This window comes from Macaca nemestrina, chromosome 1 (genome assembly GCF_043159975.1).
Source record: "Macaca nemestrina isolate mMacNem1 chromosome 1, mMacNem.hap1, whole genome shotgun sequence".
NCBI lineage: Eukaryota > Metazoa > Chordata > Mammalia > Primates > Cercopithecidae > Macaca > Macaca nemestrina.
This window is the reverse complement of record NC_092125.1, coordinates 182,434,181-182,448,521: the sequence shown is the minus strand read 5'-3', so window position 1 is coordinate 182,448,521 and position 14,341 is coordinate 182,434,181. Positions and strand designations below refer to the sequence as shown.

At 44.8% G+C, this 14,341-nt stretch overlaps 1 non-coding gene across 1 annotated transcript; it reads right to left on the bottom strand.

Annotated features, from left to right (window-relative positions):
* Positions 1 to 13,968: 13,968 nt before the first annotated feature.
* Positions 13,969 to 14,072, bottom strand: LOC112429064 (small nucleolar RNA U13). The gene has a single exon (XR_003021198.2). It is a non-coding gene; the product is annotated as a small nucleolar RNA U13 (small nucleolar RNA).
* Positions 14,073 to 14,341: the final 269 nt, after the last annotated feature.

Genomic DNA, 14,341 nt, shown 5'->3' with positions numbered 1-14,341 from the left:
GCTTGGAAGGTAGCACAGTGTCACTTCTGCAGTATTCTATTGGTCAAAGCAATCACAGAGGCCACCCAGACTCAAGAGAAGGCACTCTTTGATACTCTCACCCACCTGTCAATGGTAAGAGTATCAAAGAATTTACAACCATCTTTAATCTGTAACAGTCGGCCCTCGGGCCACAAATTATTTACATTCCTCACACATGCAAAATATATTCACATCTTCAAAGGACCTACCCAGCAAAATTCAGCACATTACAGCATCAGACTCAGGATCAAGGTTCATGATCTCATCATCTGAATAAGTTCCAGATGTGGAGGTGGGCTCCTCAGATGTAGTTCCTAGGGTGTAGCTCCTTAAGTATTGTTCTTTTCAACCTGAAGACTTGTGAACTAAAGACATAAGTTATCTGCTATCTGCTCCTTACATAACCAGCTATAATGGTGACAGAGGCATAAGAACAGCAATAGACACTTCTGTTCAAAAGAGGTGGTAGCCTGGCATGGTAGCTCATGCCTGTAATCCCAAGACTTTTTTTTTTTTTTTTGAAATGGAGTCTTTCTCTGTCACCCAGGTTGGAGTGCAGTGGTGAGATCTTGGCTCACTGCAACCTCCACCTCCTGGGTTCAAGCAATTCTCCTGCCTCAGCCTCCCAAGTAGCTGGGATTACAGGCACCTGTCACCAGGCTCTGCTAATTTTTTGCATTTTTAGTAGAGATGGGGTTTCGCCATGTTGGTCAGGCTGGTCTGGAACTCCTGACCTCAGGTGATCTACCCACCTCAGCCTCCCAAAGTGCTGGGATTACAGGCGTGAGCCACCACACCCGGCCTGTAATCCCAACACTTTGGGAGGCTGAGGAGGGAAGATCCCTTGAGCCTAGGAGTTTGAGACCAGCTTAGGTAACATAGGGAGACTCCATCTCTACAAAAAAAAAAAAAAATTAGGCCGGGCTCAGTGGCTCACGCCTGTAATCCTAGCACTTTGGGAGGCTGAGGCGGGCGGATCACGAAGTCAGGAGATGGAGACCATCCTGGCTAACACAGTGAAACCCCGTCTCTACTAAAAATACAAAAAATTAGCCAGGAGTGGTGGCATGCACCTGTAGTTCCAGCTACTCGGGAGGCTAAGGCAGGATAATCCCTTGAACCCGGGAGGTGGAGGTTGCAGTGAGCCAATATTGCGCCACTGCACTCCAGCCTGGGCGACAGAGCAAAACTCCATCTCAAAAACAAAAAGAAAAAAATTAGCTGGGCATAGTGTCACGTATCTGTGGTCCCAGCTACTTGGGGCGGAGGTGGGGTGCACAGCAGGAGGATCGCTTAAGCCCAGGAAATCAAGGCTGTAGTGGGTTGTGACTGTGCCACTGTGCCCCAGACTAGGTGACAGAGCAAGACCCTGTCTCAAAAAACAAAAACAATAAACAAAAGAGGTGGTGGTGGGGAACAAAAGCACATAGCAGTCACTGATGCATAGAAATTCTGAAATCCAGCTAGGCATATTTTGCCAGTTCTGCTCCCTACAGATGATTCTCTGTGAATTTTGATTCTGCCCTCTGAGTCATCCTTCCTTTTCCATAAGAAATAGCCCATTTTTGTAGCTGAGCAGTTTTCTTAGTCTGCTTTCTTTTTTTTTTTTTTTTTTTTTCTGAGACGGAGTCTCGCTGTGTCTCCCAGGCTGGAGTGCAGTGGCGCGATCTCGGCTCACTGCAAGCTCCGCCTCCCGGGTTCACGCCATTCTCCCCTCAGCCTCCGAGTAGCTGGGACTACAGGCGCCCGCCACCGCGCCCGGCTAATTTTTTGTATTTTTAGTAGAGACGGGGTTTCACCGTGTTAGCCAGGATGGTCTTGATCTCCTGACCTCGTGATCCGCCCGTCTCGGCCTCCCAAAGTGCTGGGATTACAGGCTTGAGCCACCGCGCCCGGCCTCTTAGTCTGCTTTCTGCCCTACCAGGCGGGGCGGGGGAAAAGAGGGGATCTAAAGACCTCTTCATTTTGTACTATCTCAGTAGGTTTCAGGCCAAGCTAATGTAATCTTTCTAAAATTTGGGGAGTTTCCCATATGTCAAGTTATACTTCACTCCATTAGCAAAGCACCACACCCACAAATCTCTTTCAAATAGCCTTTCTCTACCTTGGGCCTCCTGTAAAGCTGCTGTGGCACCACAGCAGTAAGACTGAGAAACTCAATTGTTTAGCACAGAAGGTCTATAAGGCACAAAATTAAGTTCCTTAGAATTTTTTCCTTGGAAATGATTTTGAAAGTATCTATGAGACACTGCCTTAAATCTTTCTGATCTCTTAACAAAAGGTTTTACATTGTGTGCTTGACTTGTCTTTGCCCTGTGATATCATTTTACTGGCAACACCATGGTCTTAATTGTTACCCTAAGGCCATTTCTTCCTTTTTTTTTTTTTTTTCTAAGACAGAGCATCTCAATCTGTCATCCAGGCTGGAGTGCAGTAGCGCAACCTCGGCTCACTGCAACCTCCGACATCAGGGTTCAAGCAATTCTCATACCTCAGCCTCCCGGGTCGCTGGGACTACAGGCGCACACCACCACACTCGGCTAATTTTTTGTATTTTAGTAGAGACGGGTTTCATCAGGTTGCCCAGGTTGGTCTCAAACTCCTGGCCTAAGATCCACCCGCCTCAGCCTCCCAAAGTGCTAGGATTACGGGTGGCCACCGTGCCCAGCTCCTTTGAGATTCTTATTCGAACTAGAAATACTACCCTGGGTCCTTCTCATATCTCATCATAGCCAACTAGGAAGAGACAGCTGACACTGTACTTTCTGCCTGGAACCTCCCCAGCCAGATCCATAATTTCATTAGGTACCTTTCTATTTTCCATGTTACCTCAAGGGACAGCATTGCCAAACTTTCCTCCAGCTTCCAGTAACAAGTCCTCACCAACAATATCCTCTAGGCCTTTCCAGCATGCAGTAATAGACTCCTCGAGACCCTTCAAATCTCCACCCATTGCTCAGTCCCAAAGCCAATGTCATATATTTTGGGTTGTTATGAAGCCGCCATTGCAAAATTGTAACTGAGACATTGACGGAGATCTGACCTAACCAACTCCACCTTGCTTCTAACCTTTAAGCAAGATGGAGTTCGTTAGGTCAGATCTCCAAGTTATTCATTCCTGGGCACAGGCTGAACTAACTTTGGGAGCAACTTAGTTTATAGTTTTGTTTTGTTTGAGACAGAGTCTCGCTCTGTCACTCAGGCTGGAGTGCAGTGGCGCAGTCTCACGTCACTGCAACCTTTGCCTCCAAGGTTCAAGCAATTCTCCCTGCCTTAGCCTCCCAAGTAGCTGGGATTACAGCTGCCCGCCACCATGCCTGGCTAATTTTTGTATTTTTAGTAGAGGCGGGGTTTCACCATGTTGGCCAGGCTGGTCTCAAACTCCTGACCTCAAGTAATCCACCCACCTCAGCCTCCCAAAGTGCTGGGATTACAGGCATAAGCCACTGCGCCTGACCATAGTTTACAGTTTAAAACGAAGATGATAACAGCCCTTTCCCAAAACAAACCTCCTTCTTGTCTGGGGACTAGAATGCCTTTGTAAAACTAACAGATTAACAACAAGATGAGAAATTATGGTTTTGGAGTCCTGCAGCTGGAGGCTACAAGATTCTCACCCTCCCTAAACTGTTCCTAAGATCAGTGCTTGAGATATTTTGCAGACCCTGCACTTGATGGATCAGCTGACACCACCTGGATCGATAAAATGGCTCATCTGATCTTGTGGCCCCTACCCAGGAACTGACTCAGCTCAAGAAGACAGCTTTACTCCCTATGATTTCATCTCTGACCAAACCAATCAGCACTCCCGGCTCACTGGTTTCCCCCCAGCCACCAAGTTGTTCTTAAAAACCGATCCCTGAATGCCTGGGGAGACTGATCTGAGTAATAATAAAACTCCAGTCTTCTGCACAGCCGACTCTGTGTGAATTACTCTTTCTCTATTGCAGTTCCCCTGTTTTGATAAATTGGCTCTGTTTAGGCAGTAGGCAAGGTAAACCCATTGGGTGGTTATAGTTATAGAAGCACCCCATTTCCAGGTATCAAATTCTGTTCCAGTTATCAGTTGTTGTATAACAAACTATTCCCAAGCTTAGCTGCTTTTTTTAAAAAAATGCATTATTTCTCTTGATTCTGTGGGCCAATATTAGGGGTGAGGCTTGGATTGCCGATTCTTCTGCCCCACCGGGAATTAACAGGGGTCAGTTGATGGTATTTGGCTAGCAGTTGGGACAGTCCGGAGGTTCCAAGACTGCTCCACTTCCATGATTGACATATTGGCAAGGACAATTGAAAGGCTGACTCAATTGTCAGAGCCCTTCACCCTCTCATAAAGGCTAGGCTCAGCCAGGTCCTTCTAGTCTCAATGCCTATCTATGAGGTCTCTCCAAAAGAAATGTCAGATATCTTACTTGACACCTAAGGACCTCAAGAAGCAGGGTTCCAGGAAATAGGACGTGGAAGCTTTTAGTCTTTTAAGATCTGGGCTTGGAAACTGAAACAGCATTATTTCTACCATATTTTATTCATCAAAGCAGTTATAGAGTCTACTCAGATTCAAGAGGAAAGGATAACTAGCTGGGATAGCCCCAGTCTAATAAGGTAAGTAGATATCTTCAAAGATAATGCTAGATGCTAATAGAGAGGTGTACCAAATGCTGGCAGAACACAGGACTAGGAAATATCTATAGTGGGGAAAGGGGAGGATCAGGGTGGGCTTCCCAGAGAAATGACTATAGTGTTGAGTTTTAAAAGATGAAGAACACTGGGTGTGGTGGCTAATGCCTGTAATCCCAGCACTTTGGGAGGCCGAGGCAGCCAGATCACTTGAGCTCAGGAGTTTGAGACCAGCCTGGCTAACATAGCAAAACCCTGTCTTTACAAAAAATACAGAAGTTGCCCAGTGTTCTGTTACCTATTGTTCAAACACTAAGCAAATCATTCTGCTTCTCTGTACTTTACTCTCTCTGAAAGCTCCAAGGACTGTCCCTTCCCATCTTGGAATACAGGGCTCCATTTGTCAAAAATAAGCTTGACAAACATAATATTCTGTCCATAACTTTGCCCTCATTTTTCTAATTTTTTCATTGCACAGTTTTGAAACAGTAATATTAATGAGAAAGAGAGAGAAGAACATTGCTGACAATCCTCTCCTATTGAACCATTTTGATTTTTCTGTATTACCTTGGTGACCATTGTCTCCAAGTTCCAAAATTCGAGTCTCTGTCAACATGTCATTTTTTCATTGTTTTAATGAGAGAACACATTTCATTGTATTTTCTGTATTTTAACTAAATATTATATCCCAATAAAGTTTTATGTTTCATTCATGCATACAGCCAACAACTATACACTTCCTACAATGTGCTAGACTTTTTTTTTTTTTTTTTTTTTTTGAGACAGGGTCTATAGAAGCTCATCATTAACAGAAAAAATAAAATAAAGAGACAGGGTCTCTCTCTGTTGCCCAGGCTGGAGTGCAGTGGAGTGATCACGGCTCACTGTAGCCTCAATCTCTCAGGTTCAAACTCTAGGGCTCAAACAATCCACCTGTTTCAGCCTCCAGAGTGGCTGGGACCACAAGCATGTGCCACCACGTTCCACTAGTTTTTTTTTTATTATTATTATTTATAGAGACTCCCAGACGGTCTCCCAGGCTGGTCTCCAATTCCTGGACTCAAGCTCTCCTTCTGGTGTGGCCTCCTAAAGTGCTGGGATTATAGGCGTGAGTCACTGTGCCCGGCCTCTTCTTTTTTTTTTTTTTGGAGCTAGAATCTCACTCTGTTGCCCAGGCTGGAGTGCAAGATCATTGTTCACTGCAGCCTTGAACTCCTGGGCTCACGAGATTCTCCTCCTTCAGTCTTCTGAGTAGCTGGGATTACTGGTGTGAGCCACTGTGCCCAGCTTAGACTATTTTAGATGCTGAGGATTGCTAGTAGTGAATAAGAGAAGTCCCTTACCCTGTAAGCTTAATTCCAGTAGGAGAGACATGCAATGAACAATTCATATATAGTAAAATGTCAGGTATTATCAAGAAAAACAAAGCAAGGTAAGAGAATAGAGACTGACGTGAAGTATGACCATTTCAGAAAATAACCTCATGGAATGAATATATGATTACTGTACTTAATCACTTCTCTATGATTGAATAGATTGCTGTTTCTGAGATTGTTTTCAGTGAACATCTATATATATAATTATACATATTTTTCCTTATTTTATTTTTATTTTATAAATTTGAAATTTTATCCCATGTGGGAAGCTGAAGATGAAAAACAATTAAAATTTGTCCCCAGGAAGAGGACTACAGGCAGTTTTAGCTCCTGGTTTTTACTGTAGAATATTGTAATCACCATAATTAATATTTTAGATGTCTAAACGTTACCAAGAATTTAGATATGTTCTCTGTGTAGTTTTCCAGTGTATCATGACATTCCTCTCTACTATGCCTTCACCCAAACTCTTCTCCCTCCTTGAGTCATCTGTCTACAGTCAGTCCCACCCCACCCAACTGCTCTTCCTCCTCCTCCTCATACAAAACTTGAGTGTCATCTCCTTCAAGAAGACTTTTTAACTCCTCTAGACCAATGTTTCTCAAACTTTTTTTTTTTTTTTTTTTTTTTAGATGGAGTCTCGCCCAGGCTGGAGTGCAGTGGTGTGATCTTGACTCACTGCAACCTTTGCCTCCCAGGTTCAAGTGACTCTCCTGCCTCAGCCTCCTGAGGAGCTGGGATTACAGGCGCATGCCACCATGCCCGGCTGATTTTTGTATTTTAGTAGAGATGGGGTTTCACCATGTTAGCCAGGCTGGTCTCGAATTCCTGACCTCAAGTGATCCACCCTCCTCGGCCCTCCAAAGTGCTGGGATTACAGGCGTGAGCCACCGCGGCTGGAACTTTTCTTTTTTTTGAGACAGAATCTCACTCTGTAGCCCAGGCTGGAGTGCAGTGTCACAATCTCAGCTCACTGCAACCTCCATCTCCCAGGTTCAAGTGATTCTCATGCCTCAGCCTCCCAAGTAGCTGAGACCACAGGCAAGCCCCACCATGCCCAGCTAATTTTTGTATTTTTGCCAGGCTGGTCTCGAACTCCTGGCCTCAACTGATCCTCCTGCCTCAGCCTCTTAAAGTGCTGGGATTACAGGCACGAGCCACCATGCCTGGCCTTTTTTTTTTTTTTTAAGACAGGATCTCATTCTGTCAGGCTGGAGTGCAGTGGCCCCATCATAGTTCACTGCAGCCTTGACCAACTGGACTCAAGCTCAACTCCCAGCGTGTTGAGATTACAGGCGTGAACCACCATGCTTAGCCTCTGAAACCTTACAAATCATACAAAATCACCTGAGGTGCATACAAATCACCTGAGGATCATGGTAAAATGTATATTCTCATTTAGTCAGTCTCAGGTGGGGCCTGAGAGTTTGCATTTCTAACAAGCTCACAGGATGTTCAAATTAGTGCTGATCAACGGAGCATCCTTTGAGTAAGAAGGCCTTAGAACAGCAACTCTCAAACTTTCCATTTTTGGATTAAAAAGTATTGAGTTCCTTCTTTTCCCATATGCAAAAGAAGAAAAGAATAAGAAAATGTTTTCATAGAGAAACAAAAAAGAAAAATATTGAGAGGCCAGGCTTGGTAGCTCACACCTGTAATCCCAGCCCTTTGGAAGGCTGAGGCATGAGGATCACTTGAGCCTAGAAGTTCAAGACCAGCCTGGGCAATATAGTGAGACCCTGTCTCTACAAAAAAAATAGCTGGGCATGGTGGCGTGTGCCTGTAGTCTCAGCTACTCAGGAGTCTGAGGCAGGAGGATAGCTTGAGCCAGGAGGTCAAGGCTGCAGTGAACTGTGATCATGCCACTGTACCCCAGCCTGGGTGACAGAGCCAGCTCAAGCCCCTACCTGTAAAACAAATAAATAAAATATATCAATATTTATCATATTAGAAATCAAAATTGAGAAATATAAAAAAAATTTAATTTGTTTAAAAGTAATAAATTAAGCCCATTAAATGTTAAGATAAATAACATGTTTGTGAAAAATAACTGTATTTTCCAAAACAAACAAAAAAAGTTCTACATTTCTGCAATATCACTTTAATATCTGGTTCATTTTCCTGGAGAAATAAGCCAGTAAAAAATAAATAATAATAGTCCAGGTGTGGTAGCTCCCACCGGTAATCCCAGCACTTTGGGAGACCGAGGTGGGCAGATCACTTGAGGTCAGGAGTTCGAGACCAGCCTAGCCAACATGATGAAACCCCGTCTCTACTAAAAATACAAAAATTAGAATTAGCCAGGCGTGGTGGCACACGCCTGTAATCCCAGCTATTTAGGGGGGTGAGGCAGAAGAATTGCTTGAACCCTGGAGGCAGAGGTTGCAGTGAGCCAAGATTGCACCCTGCACTCCAGCCTGGGCAACAGAGCAAGACCCTGTCTCAGAAAAAAAAAAAAAAAAAGAAAGCAAAAGAAAAGAAAAGAAAATATACATGTTTATACAATATCTGGCTCAAAAGAAGATACTGGATTCTCATAATCTGTTTCTGCATTATAATCTCCTGCAATAGTCTTGGGTAGAATATTCCATTTTATTATTATTATGATTATTATTATTATTTGAGACGAGTTTCGCTCTGTCACCCAGGCTGGAGTGCAATGGCACAATCTTGGCTCACTGCAACCTCTGCCTCCCAGATTCAAGCAATTCTGCTGCCTCAGCCTCCCGAGTATCTGGGATTACAGGCGCCCACCACTACACCCTGCTAATTTATTGTATTTTAGTAGAGACGGGATTTCATCATGTTGCCCAGGCTGGTGTCGAACTCCTGAGCTCAGGCAATCTACCTGCCTCGGCCTCCCAAAGTGCTGGGATTACAGGTGTGAGCCACCACGCCCGGCCCCAATATTCCATTTTAAATTATATTTTATAATTAGGCAACCCCCTTTGGGTCCCCTCCCATTGTATGGTACCTCTGTTTTCACTCTGTTAAATCTTGCAACTGCACACTTTTCTGGTCCATGTTTGTTACTGCTCGAGCTGAGCTTTCACTTGCTGTTCACCACTGCTATTCCCCACCATCCCAGACCCACCGTTGACTTCCACCCCTCTGGATCTGGCAGGGTGTCCGCTGCATTTCTGATCCAGCAGGGCATCCACTGCCACTCCCAATCCGGCTAAAGGCTCGCCATTGTTCCTGCACGGCTAAGTCCCGGCTTCATCCTAATTGAGCTGAACACTAGTTGCTGGGTTCCAAGGTTCTCTTCCATGACCCCCGGCTTCCAACAGAACTATAACACTCACTGCATGGCCCAAGGTTCCATTCCTTGGATCCGTGAGGCCAAGAACCCCAGGTCAGAGAACAAAAGGCCTGCCCCCATCTTGGGAGCGGCCCGCCACATCTTGGGAGCTCTAAGAACAAAGACCTGCCAATAACATCTGGTGGCCCGAATGGGGATTCTCCAAAGCAGTGAGTAATGTCGGACCACTTTCACTTGCTATTCTGTCCTATCCTTCCTTAGAATTGGAGGAAAATACCGGGCACCTGTCGGTCAGTTAAAAATGATTAGCGTGGCTGCCGGACTTAAGACTCAGGTGTGAGGCTTCCTGGGAAAAGGCTTTCTAACAACCCCCAATCCTTCTGGGTTGGGAGCATTGGTCTGCCTGGAACCAGCCTCCACTTTCTCAATTTTCCTGGGGAAGCCAAGGGTTGACTAGAGGCAGAAAGCTGTCATCCTGAATTCCTGGCATTAGCCGGTTGAGATCGTGGTGCAGCCAGAAGTTGCTACTCAATAGTCGCCCATGCATGCACCCCTACCTTTCCTTCTGACCCATACCTCCTGGGTCCCAACCATGACTTTCTTGAAAGTGTAGCCCCAAAATTCTCCTTACCTCTGAATCTACTTCCTCCGATCCCTGCCTCCTAGGCACTAATGCTTCAGACTTTCACTTCCTCTCCCAAGTATTAGAGCAGGTTCTGGCTCCAAAGGGATCTAAGGAAGCTTTACGCTATGTCCTTAGGCCTCTAGGCTATGAACCCAGGGAGTCTTGTCCGTGGTGTCCCTGCCAATTTAGGTATACAGCTCTCTACACGGGCTATGTCGGACCCATTCCCCAATACCCTTGCGAGGGCCTTAGAACTGATAACCCAGTACTTTAACCACTGGAACTGGGTCTACAACAACATAATAGATCAGGATGAAAGCAAATTGAGTAAATTAAAGGGAGGCGCATATTCCTATAGTGGCAAATGGGAGCAATAAGCGAACATCCTTCCCCTCTGTTCCCAAAATCCATCTACAAAGAAAGAGAGGCAGAGAGAGATAGAAAGATAGAAGTAGTAAAGAAAAAAACAGTGTGCCCTATTCCTTTAAAAGCCAGGGTAAATTTAAAACCTATAATTGATAATTGAAGGTCTTCTCCGTGACCCTATGACACGCCAATACTACCTTGTTGACAGTGTAAACAAGGGCGTAGCCCGAAAACACTGAAGCCGCTGACAACCAGTAGCCTTCCTATCAAAAATCCTTAACCCAGGTACCCTCGGATGGGCCAAATGCATTCAACTAGTAGCGGCAACTGCTTTGCTGAAAGTAGAAAAATAACCTTTAGAGGAAACCTCATTGTGAGCACACCTCAACTGTTCAGAACTGTATGTATATAAATATATAAATATATATACAGACTCTTAAGTATGCTTACCTAGTCCTCCATGCCCATGCAGCAATATGGAAAGAAAAGGAATTCCTAACTTCCAAGGGAAGTTGATCTGACATGGAGAAATACAATGTTACTGCTAGATCAGACACTAACCCCAAATGAGAGAAGTGCCACCATAACTGCAGCCTGAGAGTTTGGCGATTTCTGGTATCTCAGTCAGGTCAATGATAGGATGACAACAGAGGAAAAAGAACAATTCCCCACAGGCCAGCAGGCAGTTCCCAGTGTAGACCCTCATTGAGACACAGAATCAGAACATGGAGATTGGTGCAGCAGACATTTGCTAACTTGTATGCTAGAAGGACTAAGGAAAACCAGGAAGAAGCCTCTAAATTATTCAATGATGTCCACTATAACACAGGGAAAGGAAGAAAATCCTACTGCCTTTCTGGAGAGACTAAGGGAGGCATTGAGGAAGCATACCTCCCTGTCACCTTACTCCACTGATGGCCAACTAATCTTAAACAATAAGTTTATCACTCAGTCAGCTACAGATATTAGGAAAAAAAAAGTCAAAAGTCCGCCTTAGGCCCGGAGCAAAACTTAGAAACCCTGTTGAACTTGGCAACCTCGGTGTTTTATAATAGAGATCAGGAGGAGCAGGTGGAACGGGACAAACGGGATTAAAAAAAGGCTACCGCTTTAGTCATGGTGCTCAGGAAAGTGGACTTTGGAGGCTCTGGAACAGGGAAAGTCTGGGCAAATCAAATGCCTAATAGGGCTTGCTTCCAATGCAGTCTACAAGGACACTTTAAAAAAGACTGTCTGAATAGAAATAAGCTCCCCCCATCCATGCCCCTTATGTCAAGGGAATCACTGGAAGGCCCACCGCCCCAGGGGATGAAGGTCCTCTGAGTCAGAAGCCACTAACCAGATGATCCAGCAGCAGAACTGAGGGTGCCCGGGGCAAGCACCAGCCCATGCCATCACCCTCACAGAGCCCCAGGTATGCTTGACCATTGAGGGCCAGGAGGTTAACTGTCTCCTGGACACTGATGCAGCCTTCTCAGTCTTACTCTCCTGTCCCGGACAACTGTCCTCCAGATCTGTCACTATCTGAGGGGTCCTAGGACAGCCAGTCACTAGATACTTCTCCCAGCCACTAAGTTGTGACTGGGGAACTTTACTCTTTTCACATGCCTTTCTAATTATGCCTGAAAGCCCCATTCCTTTGTTAGGGAGAGACAGCCTAGCAAAAGCAGGGGCCGTTATACACTAGAATTAGGAGAAGGAAAAAGGATAAATATATATACAGACTCTAAGTCTGCTTACCTAGTTCTCCATGCCCACGCAGCAATATGGAGAGAAAGGGAATTCCTAACTTCCGAGGGAACACCTATCAAACATCAGGAAGCCATTAGGAGATTATTATTGGCAGTACAGAAACCTAAAGGGGTGGCAGTCTTACACTGCCGGGTCATCAGAAAGGAAAGGAAAGGGAAATAGAAGGGAACCGCCAAATGGATATTGAAGCCGAAAGAGCCGCAAGGCGGGACCCTTCATTAGAAATGCTTATAGAAGAACCCCTAGTATGGGGTAATCCCCTCCAGGCAACAAGCCCCAGTACTCAGCAGGAGAAATAGAATGGGGAACCTCACGAGGACATAGTTTCCTCCCCTCAGGATGGCTAGCCACCGAAGAAGGAAAAATACTTTTGCCTGCAGCTAACCAATGGAAATTACTTAAAATCCTTCACCAAACCGTTCACTTTTGCATTGATAGCACCCATCAGATGTCCAAATTATTATTTACTGGACCAAGCCTTTTCAAAACTATCAAGCAGATAGTCAGGGCCTGTGAATGTGCCAAAGAAATAATCCCCTGCACTTCAGGCCATACATTTCAATCCCTATATCTTTAACCTCCTTGTTAAGTTTGTCTCTTCTAGAATCAAAGCTGTAAAACTACAACTGGTTCTTCAAATGGAGCCCCAAATGCAGTCCATGACTAAGATTCTACTGCGGACCCCTGGACCAGCCTGCTAGCCCGTACTCCAGTGTTAATGACATCGAAGGCACCCCTACCAAGGAAATCTCAACTGCATGACCTATACTATACCCAGTTCAGCAGGAAGCAGTTAGAGCAGTCGTCGGCCAACCTCCCCAACAGCACTTGGGTTTTCCTGTTGAGAGGGGGGACTGAGAGACGGGACTAGCTGAATTTCCTAGGCCGACTAGGAATTCCTAAGCCTAGCTGGGAAAGGTGATTGCACCTACCTTTAAACACGGGGCTTGTAACTCAGCTCACACTCAACCAATCAGGTAGTAAAGAGGGCTCACTAGAATACAAATTAGGCTAAAGCAGGAGGTAAAGAAATAGTCAAATCATATATCGCCTGAGAGCACGGGGGAGGGACAATGATTGGGATATAAACTCAGTCTTTCGAGCAGGGAGTGGTAACCCCCTTTGGGTCCCTTCCCATTGTATGGGAGCTGTTTTCACTCTGTTAAATCTTGCAACTGCAAAAATAATAATAATAAACAAATTATATTTTATAATTAAGTCACACTCTTTGGTCTAAGGACACTTCCGAAAGGCTCCTTTCCAAAACCAGGTTAGGAAGAAGATCACTGAATAGCTACTTCCTTATATGTGAATACACATTTATGCCAAAGGCATTCAAGATAAGCCATCTCCCATTCCCTTTACCTGTGAATAGCCTTGTGACATCAGGCAAGTTACTTAATCTCTTTGAAGCCATATTTGTATTTCTGTAAAAGATGACTATCACTGTACCTTCCAGGTCTCTTTATTTGTCCAGTTCTGTCTAATAAAGGTCAGTTATGATTATACACACTAACAACTGTGGCTGGGTGAGGTAGCTCACGCCTGTAATCCCAGCACTTTGGGAGGCTGGGATTGCAGGTGTGAGCCACCACACCTGGCTCTACACAAATTTTAAAAATTAGCCAGGTGTGGTGGTGCACACCTGTGGTCCCAGCCACCTGGGAGGCAGATGTGGGAGGATAGCTTGAGCCCAGGAGTTCAATGTTGCAGTGAGCTATGATCTTTCCACTGCACTCCAGCCTGGGTGATGGAGGGAGACCCTGTCTCTAAAAATAAATAAATAAATAAATAAAAAATTGTGTTAAAATATTCATGTACGATTAGCAGTAGACATACATAATATAATAATAGATCCCATTTTTTTTAATCATTGCATATATTCCAACTGAATGAAATCAGAGACAGCCTCATGAAGAAGGTGGTATTTCAGGATAATTTTTTTTTCATGTCAGACCCATAATGTGCTGACGTCGTAACAAGGTTCCAGGGTGGCACATCTCACACATGCACGTGAATACCCAGTCATCACGCTTATGAATTACAAAAGAATCTCAAAATCTTAAAAGATGCTTGATTTCAACAGAAGGTAACAGCATGGCAAAAGTTAGAGGATAGAGGTGGAAAGGCATACTGAAAGTCAAGGCTATGGAAAGCACTGTGATGCGGCTAGAATGTAGGATGCCAGGTTGGACTTGGAGTCACTTGGTTAAGTGTAGACAATCAACAAAACAATCAAGTCCTGTTACATTTGCTGATTTCCAAGGTATAAATACTCTCACCATGGGCAATTTCAAGCTACCAATCTGGCATCACTAAACA